At 40.9% G+C, this 16,021-nt stretch overlaps 1 protein-coding gene across 7 annotated transcripts in view; it reads left to right on the forward strand.

Moving 5' to 3' along the window:
• Positions 1-16,021, forward strand: part of cacna1c (calcium channel, voltage-dependent, L type, alpha 1C subunit) — a 218,103-nt gene that overhangs the window by 6,000 nt on the left and 196,082 nt on the right. The window lies entirely within an intron of this gene.

The following is a 16,021-nucleotide window of genomic DNA, read 5'->3' on the forward strand; positions in this document are numbered from 1 at the left end:
ATGAGGTAATGTTATATCAAAAGGGCTTGCTAAATTATTTATATTGTCTATATATAATAATGGTATTGTTATGTAGTGTGTGTGTGTGTGTGTGTGTGTGTGTGTGTGTGAGAGACAGAAAGAAATTATATTTTGCTGTACACTGAGAGTTCATTAGTATTTTTTTTTATTTAAAGCTATCTTGTTTCATGCTACATTAATTGTGTGTGTGTCCTAAAAGTAAGCAGCTGACGTTTCTCTTCTATCATTCACCTTTCTGTTAAGTAGGGTATATTTCAGTGATGATTACTGATGGCACCATATCCTCTCTAACACCACCCTTCAAATGCACTAGGAGGCGCCAAAGGGATGGCTAAATCGGGCATCCATCCTTTCCCATTTCATTGCAAGAGCTGGACTTGATCTAAATGCAAAGGAAGAATACACACAGGCGTATTTGTAAGAAGGCTTACGTTGCAAATATGTTTAATGTCTTGTTGTCTACATAAAAAGAAGAGTAGACACAAGCAGTCAAAAGCAAAACCACTTATATTCTAAAACGGACATCTATCCATCTTAAAAGATTTCAGTTTCATAAGAAAATAACCTCTATCTCAGTGTCGAGATATTTATCTCATTTTTTTTCTGGTCCTGAGTCACATCAGGAGTTTTTCAGCCATTTGTGCTCAATAAGGAGTGATAAAGAGGAGAGAAGAAGGGCAAAGGCAGCCTTTTCTTGAAAGCCTTTTAGTGTCTTATTGGACCCAGTTAAGATAGCCTACTTAGTGAAGTTTTACAAAGTTGACAGTTACAGTGAACATTTGTCAGGCATATTAAAAGGATTTCATTTTTTTTTATCCCACTGTTATGCAAAAATCTTTTCCCCCTTATTCCTAGGTCATTTCAAACTGTTTCTTCTTCTTTTTGGTTTACATTATCTACCAGCTCTAGGCTTCAGAAATGAGACACATCCTGCCTGAAATTAATACTCAAGGACAGGACAGTAACTGATACAGGAACAGGACTTTCAGGACTGTAAGTTCTTGAAATTCATCTCAGCAATTGCCATATCAGACAATATCACCTGACAATGATTCTCTATATTCAGTTCAACACATTCTGTTCTGTTTCAAGGGTGCTTGAGCAGGCATAGCAAACTCTTCAAGTGAACATATGAGCCCGGCCTCGTTCTTCTTCTTCCTTCTGATAGTGATTGCACAAGACGTAATGCTCTGAGTCCATTAGACTTGAAATCACAGAGAAGCTCTTCATCTCTAAATTACTGTTTAGCTTTATATAGGCACTTCTTCTCATTAGTGTAACAGTGGTACGCTAACAGTTGCTTCAGTAATTAAACCTGGCACAAGTCTGACATGTAAAATCAAGAGCTGTATCAGAGTGTCCTTGAGAAAAACAATTAAAAAAGAAAAACATCCAGCTATTCACTCAGCCCAAGAAACACTGGATACAAATATCTGCTTCAGATGTTTTAAGGTGAAGGGTTCACCACGCCAAGGCTGTACACAAATCCTTCTCTTAAATATGAATGAAACACTTCCAGGTCAGGCCAAGACACGCATGTCTCCATTAAGATGAAAATAACCTCCTGGTGATTTAGCATGAGCCTATTTGTCAGAGATTTAGTGCTGTGTGTGTTTCAAGGCGCACATGCACGTCTGTCGGAGTGTTATTTATCTGTTTGTTCAGGGTGTGAGTTAGTAAATGATGAGGCTAATGACTTATCCATCAGCAGGTCAATACTGCCGATAATCAGTCAAGACTGAATAGATGTCTTTAGTGGTGGACTAGTGGGGACACACCATGAGATGCTCATGATTGGCTCCCAGGCAGAAATGATGCATGGATTTATCTGGTGGACAGAGTGTTGGAATAGCAAGATTTGGATAAGCATTGTTTTCTGGGGTGTTGTGTTTCTATATGCCCACTGTGCTATACTGTACTAGACACATTGAAAGATTATTTTATATATTAAAGGAAATGCAAACTGATGTTTGCTGAAAAGAAAAGATAGTAACATCATGTAAAACACTGTTATATGTACATATTTAAAAGTACTAAAAGTACTCATGTAAAAATAAATACACCTTATTATTCAATAGTTTGTAGAACCCCCTTCAGCACCAAAAACTCCTGTAATCGTTTCCTGTAGGACCTTACAGGCTCTCACATCATTGTAGAAGAATTTTGGCTCACTCTTCTTTACAATGTTGCTTCATTTCATTGAGGTTTGCAGGCATTTGTTTATGCACAGCTGTCTTAAGGTCCCACCACAGTATTTCAATCAGGCTGAAGTCTGGACTTCGGCTGGGTCATTGCCACACCTAGATACTTTTATTTTCCAGCCATTCTGTTGTAGATTTGCTGGTGCACTTGGAATCGTCCTGTTGCACGACCTGATTTCAGCCAAGATTTAGCTGTCAGACTGATGGCCTCACATTTGACTCGAGAATGCTTTGGTATAAGCTGGCTGCTACTTATCTTCTTGATTCCCGTGAAAGCAGTGGGGAAACCTGCAGCCAGCTGAGACTGAAGAAGTCACTTTGATGAGCGTCGAAACGGTTCTCCCACTGAAAACGCTACGTCCAGATGAACAGAATCAACCTTTGGAGATTTACTTACCTGGATGATTGAGAATGCATCAAGATGAGAGTGTACTTTGTTTTTCACAAGTCTGCATAGAGTCCAGTGAAAACGTTCTTTGTCATGTGACTGTATCATTTATTACTTTAAGGGAATATCTTTGTAGGTGAGATAATGACCACAATGACTGAATGAGGCTTCCTACATTGTTCAATCTGGGACTATCTTCAGCCATACATCTAGATACTGGTAGACATTACATTTTTCTTCTAGGTCCTCATTAGACTTTAAATATAAAAACTTGAGTTTATACAGTACCATGCAAAAGTCTTGAATCACCACTCATTTATTTATATTTTTCTATGAAAATTGGTGCAGTGATTTACTGAAACATGTGCAAACTTACATAGAAATATAGTATGTAAGGCAATAACAGTGTGAACAATTCAAATTAGTTTTAAAGGAGGTGTTTGAGCACCTTTATTCTCCAGTACAGCCTGAACTTTCTAAGGAATGCTTTCTTAGCTCTTCTTTAAGTAGTCTTCAGGAATAGTTCTCCGGGCTTCTTGAAGGAAATCCAAGGCTCTTCTTGAGATTTTGGCTGGTTTTCTTCTTGTTTTTTGTCCAGGTGATCCCACAATGCTTCAGTAATGTTGAAGTCTGGGCTCTGGGGCGCTTGTCTATGACTGTGTTAATTGTGTTTCATCTTGTTTTTCTGTCCAGGTATACTTTAGTGGCAGAGCAGGTCATACTACTAGTCTCTCCAGTCTGCATGCCAAAATATCCTTGGGCAAGATACAGAACCCGAAGTTGCTCTTCATCTTTCATGTCTTGTGTCAGAGTTTTTCCCCCCTATTTCTTTCTTTTACATGACTTTCAGATACATTTTAAAATAATTTTTAGGTCTTCCACTTGTTGTGTCCTCTGTGTGTCCTGTTTCCACATATTTGTTAAAGACCATACTGGGATATACCAAATGTTTAGCTAACAACTCTTGGGAATCACCTTGTTGGTAAAAAAAAAAAGAAGAGTGGTTATTTTATGCCTTGTTATCTTTGGGGTCTGAATGTGTAAACACAGCACTGGATCATCTCTTGAGTTTGGTGCATGTTTTTTTTTTCTTTTTTCTAAGTTTTGCGTGAATGATTCATAGGTCAACTTTAAGTGACTTAAACTAAACAAAAAAAAAAAAAAAAACCCAACTCCTCTGAAAATGGTCTGGTACAAAGAATGGACTACAAATGAGTGAAAAGGGGGCCAATGTTTGTGTTTATCTGAAAGGGACTCTCAAGCTCAGTATCCATTTTCTTTTCTTTCTTTTTAAGGTTAAAAAAAAATTAATGTTATTAAGAGATAATAAACCAGATGCTTTCCTCCCCCCGTTTTTAAGGGGCAATGTTAAAAGTACACATTTTTTGATTGGTAATAAAAATAAAAACTTTCATCCAAAGTTTTGCATCTTTCTCTGTTCACCAGGGGATTCCCCTTTGACTGACCAGCAGGTTGTTGGTTTCCCACATGGGATACTAGCGTTTGAATGTTTGCCTGTACAGAGATTCCCAGAGACCAACTGGGCTTTAGACTCGCACACACATTTGTACATACAAAGGGCCTGGGCCCACAAATATAGAACAGTCATAAATAGAACTGGTATTCCATGTGCAGGCTGCATTACTGAGGACATTTGTGTATGTGTGTTTGTGCGTCCCCTGGGCAGAATTGTCTGTTCCCACGACCTGCCCTCCATCCGTTCTTCCTTCTCTCACTCATTCCCTTCCTCCCGTCTTCCATTCACTGGCCAGCATAATCAAACAGAAGCTGGTGAAAATGAAGAATAAGATGCATCTCACAGTCCATCTGTGACACAACCAGTGCAGTAATGTTCAAGCAGCCATCTACAGCAGTGGGAATTTGCTGTTTTGTAGTGATTTCTACCTTTTTGAGAATTTCAGAGGCAGATATTTTTCTCCATAACGTTTATTTGACATTTATGTTATATTTAAATAATAGGAATAGGATAAACTGGTATAAATACAACTTTCTAGCCTGCTAACTCTCAACAGACATAAATAAATAAATAAAAAAAGCTGTGAAAGTAGTTAGAATCGCATCTTTATCATGTGACTCTTTAGAGAGGCCCTGTTGCTGGCCTGTTGGCTAGGAGCAACCACCCAATCACACCACCTTGACCAGCTTCATTGTTAAAATTCTAAATTTCTACTTAAACATAAGTATTAACTTTTGAATAATATGGTGACATTGCAGTCAACTGAGGCATATATTTTCTGCAGACAAAGTTCTTACTCACTGCTGAGATGCTATTTTATAATAACCTCTGTAATAAATTCTGGTATTATTTCATTTCATTCACCAGCGCAGGCATTCAACAGTCTGCAATTTCCGTCAAAATACAGTATATTAATATAACATATGATTCACAAAACACTATATATTCCTCTAAAAAACACAATTCAGTTGTCAGATGTCATCAATAGAATCGTTTATCACTCTTCTCCCTGTCTTTACTATGTCTGCAGTGACACATGTAGACAAAAAGCTTTATTCTATTACAGAATGGGTGGGTGGTGATTTTGCGCTATGGCACTGAACAAATGAATACAGGCTGGGTTGAGTCATCAGATTCACCTCCTGATTATAGCCTGCAGTGAGAATGACATGAGGCCTGCACATTGTGAAGTTTGTATTCAGTGTCAAGAAACAATTACATGGGCTGGCCAGTGCCATGAATAGAATCAAGAGTACCTTCAGTACTTTCTGATGTATTATTGAACCTAAGTATTATGTTTGTGGAGGTTTCTATAAGGCCTTCGTGCACATTTGATGTCTAATGATCATCCTTTAATTTGAAATGTTCAGATGCAGTTTTTTGTCTTCTGAATTTATTCGCTAAATAAAGGCACTCAAGGTTCTTTATAAGCCTGAGATAGCTTGTTTTATCTTTTTTATATCAAGCTGCCTGTGGACAGCTTTTAAGAAGCCAGCTCAATTTAAGAACTGACATGTTATTTGCGCAAGAAGCTCTATCCCAAAGCCTCTGTGAGCTATAAGCGAAGCTGACTCTGTGCCATGGAAGCCTGGTCAGAAGCTATTTAGTTAAGAGCTGATGTTGTTGACTTTGTTTGACATTTTACTCTCAAATGAGCTTCAATTCTTTGTTGTGTTACCTAAGAAAGTGAGCCCATGTCTCCAGAAAATGGCTTTGCGTGCCTCAGGGGCCAGGACAAATTTGTTTCTGGCCATGGAGCACAATGTCAAAGCCTGCTTCACTGTCCTCATAGCAAAGGAGAGCGAGAGAGAGACAGAGAAAGAAAGAGAACGAGAGAGAAACATAATTACATTCCCCCCCAAAATCATTTTATTGCCCTCTAGATAAAAAGGTTCACAGTCAGTCCTTGAGCATTGACCTTCCTGAGCCCGTCTACTTTATGAGATTTGAGTTTGCATTTACACAGCATCCGAGGATCTAACAAATCTACTTCCCTCCGGTTTCTTCCTGCTTAAGAGAGCCATGAAAAGATCAGAGCTTGAGTCATAAAAGAGTTGGAAAAACCAGATATTTGGTGTGTGTGTAAACACAACGTTAGCCAAAGAAAAGAATGGGGTTGAAACAGTCCAGATGTGTGGGCACTACGGACAAATCAGATGTACACATAACTTCTCGGATCTCTGTTTGTTCCTGCAGAAATGAAAGTCTTTGTAGGGCTCAAGCCTGCCATGGATCATTATCCCGCTTTATTTCCCTTCTCTCACACACACGCAGGCACACTTTCCCCTTCTTCTTCCCTGTGCTCTCTCCCTCTCTTCCTGTCTGCAACACACACTCTCACAGGTTTCAGCACCTTTCTTTCATCGAGCCCTCTGTTCCCAAATATTTTGCATTTTGTGGGCCCTCCTCTCCTTTCACCACCCACACACTTCATCATCATCATCTTTGTCTTCCTCCTCACCATCCTCATCCTCATCTGGATACCAGCCGCCAGTTCCACACTATTGCATATACAGTCTCCCTCCTTCTTTCGCTCTCTCCTCTCTCTCTCTCTCTCTGGCACACACACACAGGCACACACACATCTGGAAACAGTCAAAGCGTCTACATGCACTGGGAGGGGGGCTACCTCTCGCTCTCTCTCTTTCTCTCGCTCTCTTTCTCACTCTCTCTCGGTATCACTGCAGAGCTGAGCCGCAGAGGCAGCAGAGGCAGAGAGAAGAGAGAGTTCTAACTCCCAATCAGTAAGACACAGGCAGACAGGCACACAGACTGACTGACAGACACACTGCCGGACCATCATGGACTGGATCAAGACAGAGAAACCCGCCTCCGGATGAGACAGGACGGCCTGGCTTCTGTTTTTTGGGGGGACTCTGCTAAAGATTCGTGGAATAACCGACAACCTTTTGGGAGATTTAACCCCGTGCTTCCCGTGATGGAATATTTACGCTCTTCTCATTTTCTAATTTTTCTCCTCTTCTCTTCCTCCTCCTTTTCTTCATCCATCACTTCCACCTCCCGTGCTTCATTCTCTCACATTTTGACACGCTGTTGAAGATGCGCCCGAATGCGTCTTTTGCGCACTTCCATTGCGACCGTCACTGACAGCGCCCGTTCTTTATAACATTTTCAATTGCTTTCTTTCTTTCTTTTTTGTATACATTTATTAAAAACACGAGAGAGGGGAGGAAGAAAGAGAAAGAGAGAGAGAGAGGTGTGAATTGAATTGAACGCGGTGCTGGTCTCATGTTTCTTGCCTAGGGCCCGGATGTACCGAGGGATGCACCGGTGCGTTTTCCCAGCCGGTTCCGCCGAAAGCTCCCTCTTTTTTCTCGCCTTCACCTCCATCATGGGGATTAGGTAATATTCACTCCATCGGAAGAAACCCTCCCCATAAACAAAAACAACGGAATACCCAAAACTGTCCGTGTCAGACAGTTATTTCTTCTTTCCTCCCCTCTTCTTTAATTTCTTTATTTTTTGGGGGCTTTCCCCCCCTCTTGTTATTTTCCTCTCCAGCTTTTTCCCCTCTCTCTCTTCCATTTACCTATAGGGATAACGCCGGACTACATTTATGGTAAATGAAAGCAAAAACATGTACATCCCGGAGGACACCCTTGAGAACCATCAAGGTATGTGGTGCCTTTTTTATTTGTAACTAACAAACATCTAACTGTGCATGAGGGAGGGAGTAGGTAGCCTATGATGTGGTCTCGAAATGGGGATGGGATGGGGAAAGGAGGAGGTGGAGGGAAGGAGGGGGAAAAGGGGGTGGTAGCTCTTCACTCATTTTCAACAGATGGACAGATGCAGCTCTCTTTTCTCCACTTCCCCTCTGTGTGTGCAGTTTGTCTATTTGATCTTTCCCCGCAGGCCCACAGCACTTTGTGCAGCAAGTGAACTTGTGCCATGATCACGCAACAGAAGGCTGCAGGTAGCCGCGAACAGATACGGATGAGGCCTTTTTTCCTTGCTTGATTTCGTCCACGCTTGTCGGTTTGACAAGCCGGAACTCTGTGAGCTCTGTGGCACAATGGGTGGGCAGTGGTCATATTTAGCCAACAGGCAGTTGTAGGCGGTGTATATTATTGTTCAAGAAACATCTGACAGCATTTTGCACAACTACACTAAACTGCAGATACAGAATGTTGACGATACTTCACAACCCGGCGCAAGGCGCTTGCCAACGAGCTCGACCACTATCGATCCCCTTTCTCCTAATCACTAGTTTTATTTTTCACATTTTAAAAGCAAGTTTTCAGTTTTCTTAGAGCTCCTTGATGGCAGCACGAGAGAAAATCGCAGAGATGACAGGTGGCAGTAGGAGGGCCTGTAGGACTTATTTGTCTGCTGAGAACTGGGTTGATGGTGTGCTATTTTTGGGATGGCAGCGAGGACAGTAGATTGTTTTGCACAAAACACGGCCCAAAGTTCAACCTTAAGGAGTTTTCAAGTGTTTAAGGGAATCCGCGGGCAAAGAGTGGATTGAAATCCTGTGCCGTGCTCTGTTGTACTGTGGAAAGGCTCTGTTTGCATTGCGCAGTATTACGCGTCGCTCCTTCCACCCACGTTGCAGAGAGCAAAGCCCAGCAATGCATTCGCCTATGGCCAGCCGAACCATACAATTCAGCTAACCCTTATTTATCCGATCACTATTATCACCCTCCTGACCATCATCATCATCGTGGTCGTCGTCGACTTCATCCACCACCTCCAGCACAACCACATACCTCTTCCTTGGCGACAGGTTCCATAGCAACAGGGGATGAGGAGAGGGGTGGCGGTGTATGTGTGTGTGTGTGTGTGTGTGTGTATGTATGTAGCCTATGTAAGTGTATCCGTGCGTGCATCTGTGTCGCAGCGAGCCACCTTCACCAACAGTTTGTTTCAAGGAGGAACTCACCACAGGGTGGATGTTACCCAGGAGCCTGAGAAGCTAGTTTGATGACAGTCAGAACAGCACGATGATGTGTGTGTTCAGGTGTGTGTTCAGTCTGTAAGACAAGTGTTGCCCTGATTGCCACAATGTCATCTTAATCCATTATTATCAACGGAAAATATTTTTTTTGGGTCCCCTTTAAACGATATCCAAACAAGTAATGGATACCATCACCACCATGGGGTGTAAGTGAGAGTAAGCAGATGAAGAAAACTGCTGTTTAACACATGTGATTCTTTTCACGATTAGGCGTCACTTGTTATCTTGTGGGTCACTGTGCATAATGCTGTCTAAAAGTGTAGCATGCGAACTCTGCAAAATGTATTTTACTTTAGGACAAGTCAACAGCACATGGATACAGCACAGTTTAACAGTCATGTCAGCTTTTTCTGATGGAGAGCTTGCAAAGAAAAGCGTCTGGACTTCTTCTAAGAAGTCCAGACGCTTTTCTTTGCAAGCTCCTTTGACTACGATGACCTGGATGACTGAGAACCTTCACAGACACTTTTCTGATGGAGATTGATTTATGACTTCACTTGTAAAAGTGAAGTTAAACCTTGTAACAACCTTTTCAGGTTCAAACATTAAAAAAAAAGAGTCAGATTAAGACTTTTAAACTCTATTAGAGAAACCTAAGTGAATTTTTGGGCCCTGTTATTTTTGGATTTAGCATTCTTATCTCAGGCTGCACATGTGGGTGGTGGTTTCAGCACCACGGACAGTTCATTCTTCATCGGTCTATTGACAGCTACATGACAGCTATTAAAGAATTACAAAGACATCGACGCTGAGATAGCATTCTTTATATCCTGCTCTACTCTAGTCATTTGTTTTTTGTTTTTTTTTTTTAATGGTGAATGAATCATTTGCATGTATGGGTCAAAGTCATAGAAACCATATTAAATTATGTGCTATATTTATCTGTCGTTTTCATTTGTTAAGAAGGGTTAAGTGGAGGGGAGGGAGGTGGATATATTTTAGGGGCCACTTAACGAGTTTTCCACACATGAAAGATGACAGCAGCCTCATGCAGTGTAGCTATAACAGACATCATGCTTTGGCTAAGTTACAGCAGTTCGGTTTGAATAATAACCACAGTTAAGCCCTTCCTGCCCCTCCTCTCCATCCAACCCTGACCTCTCTTCTCTTTATCGATGGACCTGAAAGAAAAGACAAGTCTCAGACCAGTCGATATGTGAAACTTTAGTTTACAGTTCCTGACATCTAACACCAGATCTGACATTCTCCTTCCTTCATCGATTAGCGTGCATCTTTAGATCTACCCTGTAATTCAGAGTTGATGATCATCTTTACTGCATAATCTCAGTTTTAAGGACTCTTTTGAGTGAGTTGTGAAAGTGCACTCTCGCACTGAGGCACATACAGACCTGTTGCTGCAATGCACGTGTGACCGACGGGGCTGGGAAACAAACAAACACCTGTGGAATCTCTAGTTATTGTAGAGATGCATACACGCACAAGTATTCACACACAGAGGCATGCACACTTCTTACAGCAGCAGTTTTTAGCTGCGTAATCAGCAAGTTGATTTTCCCTGTGGGCATTGTGCTGGAGGCATGATACATCCGTTAGGGGATATTAATTGATTTGCAATTGTTACTCAGGGGTGTTGGCCATCTGCCAGTTCACCTCACTCTGTAATGACTTGACTCGATTTGCTAAACCCCTGCACTGACGTTTTTAAGGTTGTTTCTCACTTACAGACGTAAGCAGAGGTTTTTAAGTAGAAGTGGAGCTATGCAACAGCAGGTTTAAAAAAAATCTTCAGTTCCTATGCAGGACTAACAAGGAGGCTTACACTGGCTTTAGGTTTGTTAGACTCAATGACAATAAACGTAATTAAAGAAAATCCAGATGAATCAAGGTATCTTTTGAGAAGTCAGATTAGCTGCAGGTGGTAAAATTGTTGCTTTATTTAAAAAAAAGGGCAAAAACTAATCAAGCATTTCTTCCAGACGTGTTTTAATTAGAATCCACAGGGGCAGAGTAGCTGCTAAGGAAGCTAAGGCATCAATCAGTGTGCTTGACATAGATGGAAATCTGGGCAATTAGGCGCCAGTCAGCTGTTACCCAAACCAGTTGTTGCTCAATATTGGTGGAATTGAATTCTTGGTGTGATAAAATGAGCAGAAACCAATCATTCAACAGTGTTTTGTAACGTGACAAGTGCCATTTAAAAATAATACGAGTCACAATTAACTTTGTGATCCCTTTATGTTAGTTTGCATTATTCTTTTTTAAAACCTGCTTTCATCCACAGTAAGGTAAAATCAGCTAATGTTGGGCCTTGCATCATGTCTTCAGTCACTGCAAGTTGAAGAAATAATCCTAGATACATTTGATTTAAAAACCAAGAAAAACAAAAAACCTTTTAAACCTTTTTTAAACTTTTCTGTTTTTTAAAGACATACATGTCAAGCAGTAACACAAACACAGTAGATTAAAAAAAACAATAAAGAAAGATCCAACCTTGCTAGTTATCCCCCAACACTTTACATAGGATGGCTGTGGCTCAAGAATACGACATGCTTGTGTCCACGTCTGTGAGCTACATGAGAATATAGAGACAGGGTCATCCTTCCAAGCAGTGATTTACACAGGACATAATCACCTTCAATAATTCAGTGCTGTGGCTGAGAAGATTAAATAAGTCAAAACTGCTGCATGTATGTTCAAACCTTTATTTAAACCAACAAGGGTTTGTTATGTTTTTTCATTTTTTAAATATTTTGCAGTTTTGCCATTTGCATTCAACTGCAGCCCAGCATCATTATCTCACACGATCAAACCGGGCTGCTGTATGTCGGGAAAAACTGAGCTCTATATGCTGCGATAATAACTCAGTTTCCAGTACTGTAGTGGTCCAGTCAGATAGAGGAAGAACTACCGATTAGTTATTGTGATAAAGAAAATAGAAGCATATAGAAGCAACTAATTTGGTTGCGAAAGGGTTATGAACAGACAGCCACACAATGTCCACTCTACACTCCACTCCTGTTACCAGAGCCTGCTTTTTACAATATATACATTTATGTTTATCTTATTTATTTAATTGTGTTTTCCCATGGTGAACTTAACATATCTGAACTATCACGATGAATTTATTATTATTGGTATGTAGTCACTTAGGTCATCGGGATGAAAGGTTACCATAAATGTTTATACATTGTTTTAGATATTTTTAGATATTCCTTTCTGCCACCGTAATCAGTAAAAATTTATTATAAAAGAATCCTTGAACACAAACGTTATCTTGTTAGAAAGTTTGTCAAGAGTGTTGAGGTACTTTCAGAACTATTTTGAACTGATGGCAAACTTGCGTCTACGATACTGACGCAACTTTTACTTTTATTTTGGAAGTATTTTTTAAGCAACACTAGATGTCATGAAAAGATGAGCAGCCAACAGTTATTCAGTGTTGAAACGTTATCTGAGAGTCTATTCCTGGTGGTCACTGCGCTGTTTCACCATTGTAAATTGTGTTTAGTAATTGATAATTTACTAAATGTTTTAATGAAAAGATGGCCATATGCTTACTTTGTCACTAACAGGTACTCCGGCTTTCTCCCACGGTCCAATTACATGCATGTTAGGTTGGCTGTAGGTGTGAATGTGAGCATCTCTGTGTTAACCTTGTGACACACTGGAGACCTGTACAGGCTGTACCCTGCCTCTCGTCCTCTGACAGCTGGGATGGGCCCCAGCCCTGCCATGACCCTGAATTGGATAAAATGATAAAAGAAAATAGATGAACTGCAGGCTTTGGGTCAGAGAGACACAGCACCAGTGATGACTCTTGACATAAACCTTTGGTCAGTTTGACACCGAAGCATTTTTTTTCACTCTGTGTAGGCATGTGTAAATGTAAGTGGTCCGAACAGGAATGACATAAACTAAGGAGCACTAGATGGTGAAGCACTTTGCAGAAAAGTCTTCTGAAAGTCTTTTGCAAAGATTGAGCCAGTTTAACTCAGATATGTTTTCTGATTTTTAGAGGGGATACTAGCAGAAATATTAAGCAGTGCATCAGATTGTTGAAGAGCCCCTATAATTTTGTACTGCCCTTCAGAATCCCTTTAATCTGGTGAACCCCACCCTGGAAGTTGAGCAAAACCACTTAGGTTTAGAAAAAAACTGATTTGCCAGTTACCAAATGATAATTCAAATTAACTCTTAAATAGAATTTCTTGCAAATGAGCTGTGGGCTTGCAAATAGGAATTGCTTTATATTATAGGGTCACAGACAAAAACATCTGGAAACTGCTCTCTCACACTACCCTTAATTCAGGCTTTACAAGAGTAGTATAGAATCATAGAGTCAGCTTATTGTTGACGGGATGTGTGTGCGAAGACATGTTAGTCACAGCGAGGTTGTAATGTTGTAGTGGAGGATGTAATGAGCGATTAAAGGCCAACTAGCATTAAAGAAGCTTATATTAGCATTTTAGAGAGTATAATGGCTTTAACTTAAGGATGTGACTCATCAACAGCTGCGCTTAACGTAAAACTCCATCTGAAAGACAAAAGAAGACGACACAAAGACGGTAGGAAAAGAGGGGTGGGGGGATCGAAGGAGAAATTAGAGAATGGAATGACAGATTGCATTAAAGGTAATAAAAGAGAAGCAAGACTGAGAGAGTGGAGAGCAGAGCTGGAAAGGAGGGATGGAGCAAGAACACTGCCTGGCACTGAAACAGAGGGATTGTAGAGGAGCAGGCAATGGAGAGAAGAAACTGTAGGAGAAGGGAATAAAGGGATGGAACGACCATGAAAAATAGTGAGCATCACAGGTTAGGGGACAGGGCTGGGGCCGAGGGAGAACAAGAACTGATGGAGCACAGTTGGAGGAGGAGAAGGAGGGAGGATTATCCGTGACTCTGTCTTGCTTAAGCCTCTGGTTGGATATTGGAAATCTATCCAGAGGCTGTCCTCTGCTCTTAGTGCTATCGGGCCTCAGTCTTCATTTCTGGTGGGACAATATGCCAACACCGGCAGCACTGAGTGTGTTTTGTGAGTGTATGTGTGTGTGAGAGTGTGCATTTGCAACTGGCTGCCTGCCTACATGCATTGTGCCTGCTTGGCTGCCTCAGTATGCGTCTGTGTTTGGACATGTGTCTTACCTCTCTGATGCAAACCCATACACAGACACACACACAGCTTCCTATTCTATTGATCTGGCTGAAGCCACCAGCGGAAATAATGAATACGGACCTGTAGCATCTTCTGCGCTCTCTACTCTTCACCACGCTCCCTCTTTTTGACTGCAAGTTCTCCGTCTCAGGTGCTTCACCTTAGCTAACCCTCAACTTACTGGCTGCTGTTTGACTATCAAAGTTCCCTAAAGCTTCACTGAGGATTAGTGCTTCAATAATGGTGTTATGGTTAGATTCTTCAATTTTTTTGCAGGAATTTTCCACAGATTGTGTTGATGTATGTCATGAATGCACAATTGATTATGTGGCAGTGAAAGTATTTTTCCACCTTACATGCATTTAATGATAAAACATCCCTGCAAAGCATTATATGCACTTCTATGTGCTTTCAAGAAAGATTTATACAAAACCAATTCTACACTAAACATAAGAGCAATGAAATTCAGTGCTGCAGGCCTATTAGGACATAGTGGGAGGGACTTGATTATAACTTATTCCACATTTAAGTCACATCTAGGCTCTTGCATGGACATATGGAAACTGGTTAAAAATTTATATTTCAGTCTTATGTGCCATGTCTATGTTTCATGTGATGCCTGCAGCATCACCAAGGATCTACAGCACCCATGTGTGTTTAACGCCTCCACTGCTCAGGAGCTGTATGCAAGTTTGTCTTTGGGTGTGTTTGCCTCCTCTATGATGAAGAAGTGAGAGAAGAGTCGGGAGCAGTCTGTCATTCATGATCTGCCATGCATTTGCCTCTTTTGATTTTTCAGCTTTTTTCTCTCTCTATCTCGCAGTTTCTAAATAATTTCTGCCTGTAGAGAAATTACTTTGAATTCTCTCATTTGCTCTCAACCCCAACCCGACCCGCCCTCCAATCAATCCGCTATCCATTTGGTTTTAGCTCACGAGGTTTAATACGTTTCCTTTCTTCTGTGAAATAATCGGTCCATCTGCCTGCATTTACTGTAAGGCTCGATAGCATTTGCTGTAGATATAACCACAGAAAAGCAAGATAGAAAACACTCTTTATTGCCCCAATGGGGGTGCTCTGCCTATAAGATCAACACATTCACTACTCAACACAAAGTAGATAAACCACAAGTCAGTACACTAACAAGTATGCATCTGGCCTGTTGCTCTAATGTATATGCAGTAAGAGCTTTCCCCGTAGCCACACGGATGTTTTTGATAACCACTAGCCCGTTCTTTGTGCACTCATGACTTGATATTTATATTCTGTATTGCTTTAAGAAAGGTGTGTGCTTGAAAGGTTGATTGTGGAGATTTTAGATTGTGTAAGTTTTGTCAGCAGACATTTAAAATCAGGAAGCAGGACATCCTCTGTGAAGCAGGAACGTTTTGCCTTATTTTAGAGGAAACACCAGAGCGGTGGATCATGTTACTACTGGAGCTTTCTGAGAATTTACTCTGTCCAAATTAGTAGCCTGATGTTAGAGGAAATTGTCTTTCCACCCCGTTTCCAACCTCGCCTGATATTGTTCCCACTTTAAATGATTTCCATGTGAGAGGGGAGACCATAGTATCTGCCTCAATCTAACGTCATTGTATTTTAAAAGTGAAGCAGATCATTCAGCAGCAATACCAGGATTTGCTCCTGGTACTTGACAACAGCTAGACATTGACATTAATCTTAGCTTGTCCAACCCTGTGGCTTTTTGTATGTACGAGGAAGAAGGGCGTGCACGATTTGATAAGTCTGGCGCTTTCTTAGCTATAAAATTCCACAAAATGACACTAGAAGAACAAAGGGGATGATGGTGATGCTTTAAGCGTGCAGCACCGTGAACTTCC

Source organism: Simochromis diagramma, unplaced genomic scaffold, assembly GCF_900408965.1.
Source record: "Simochromis diagramma unplaced genomic scaffold, fSimDia1.1 OVJJ01000816.1, whole genome shotgun sequence".
Lineage (NCBI taxonomy): Eukaryota > Metazoa > Chordata > Actinopteri > Cichliformes > Cichlidae > Simochromis > Simochromis diagramma.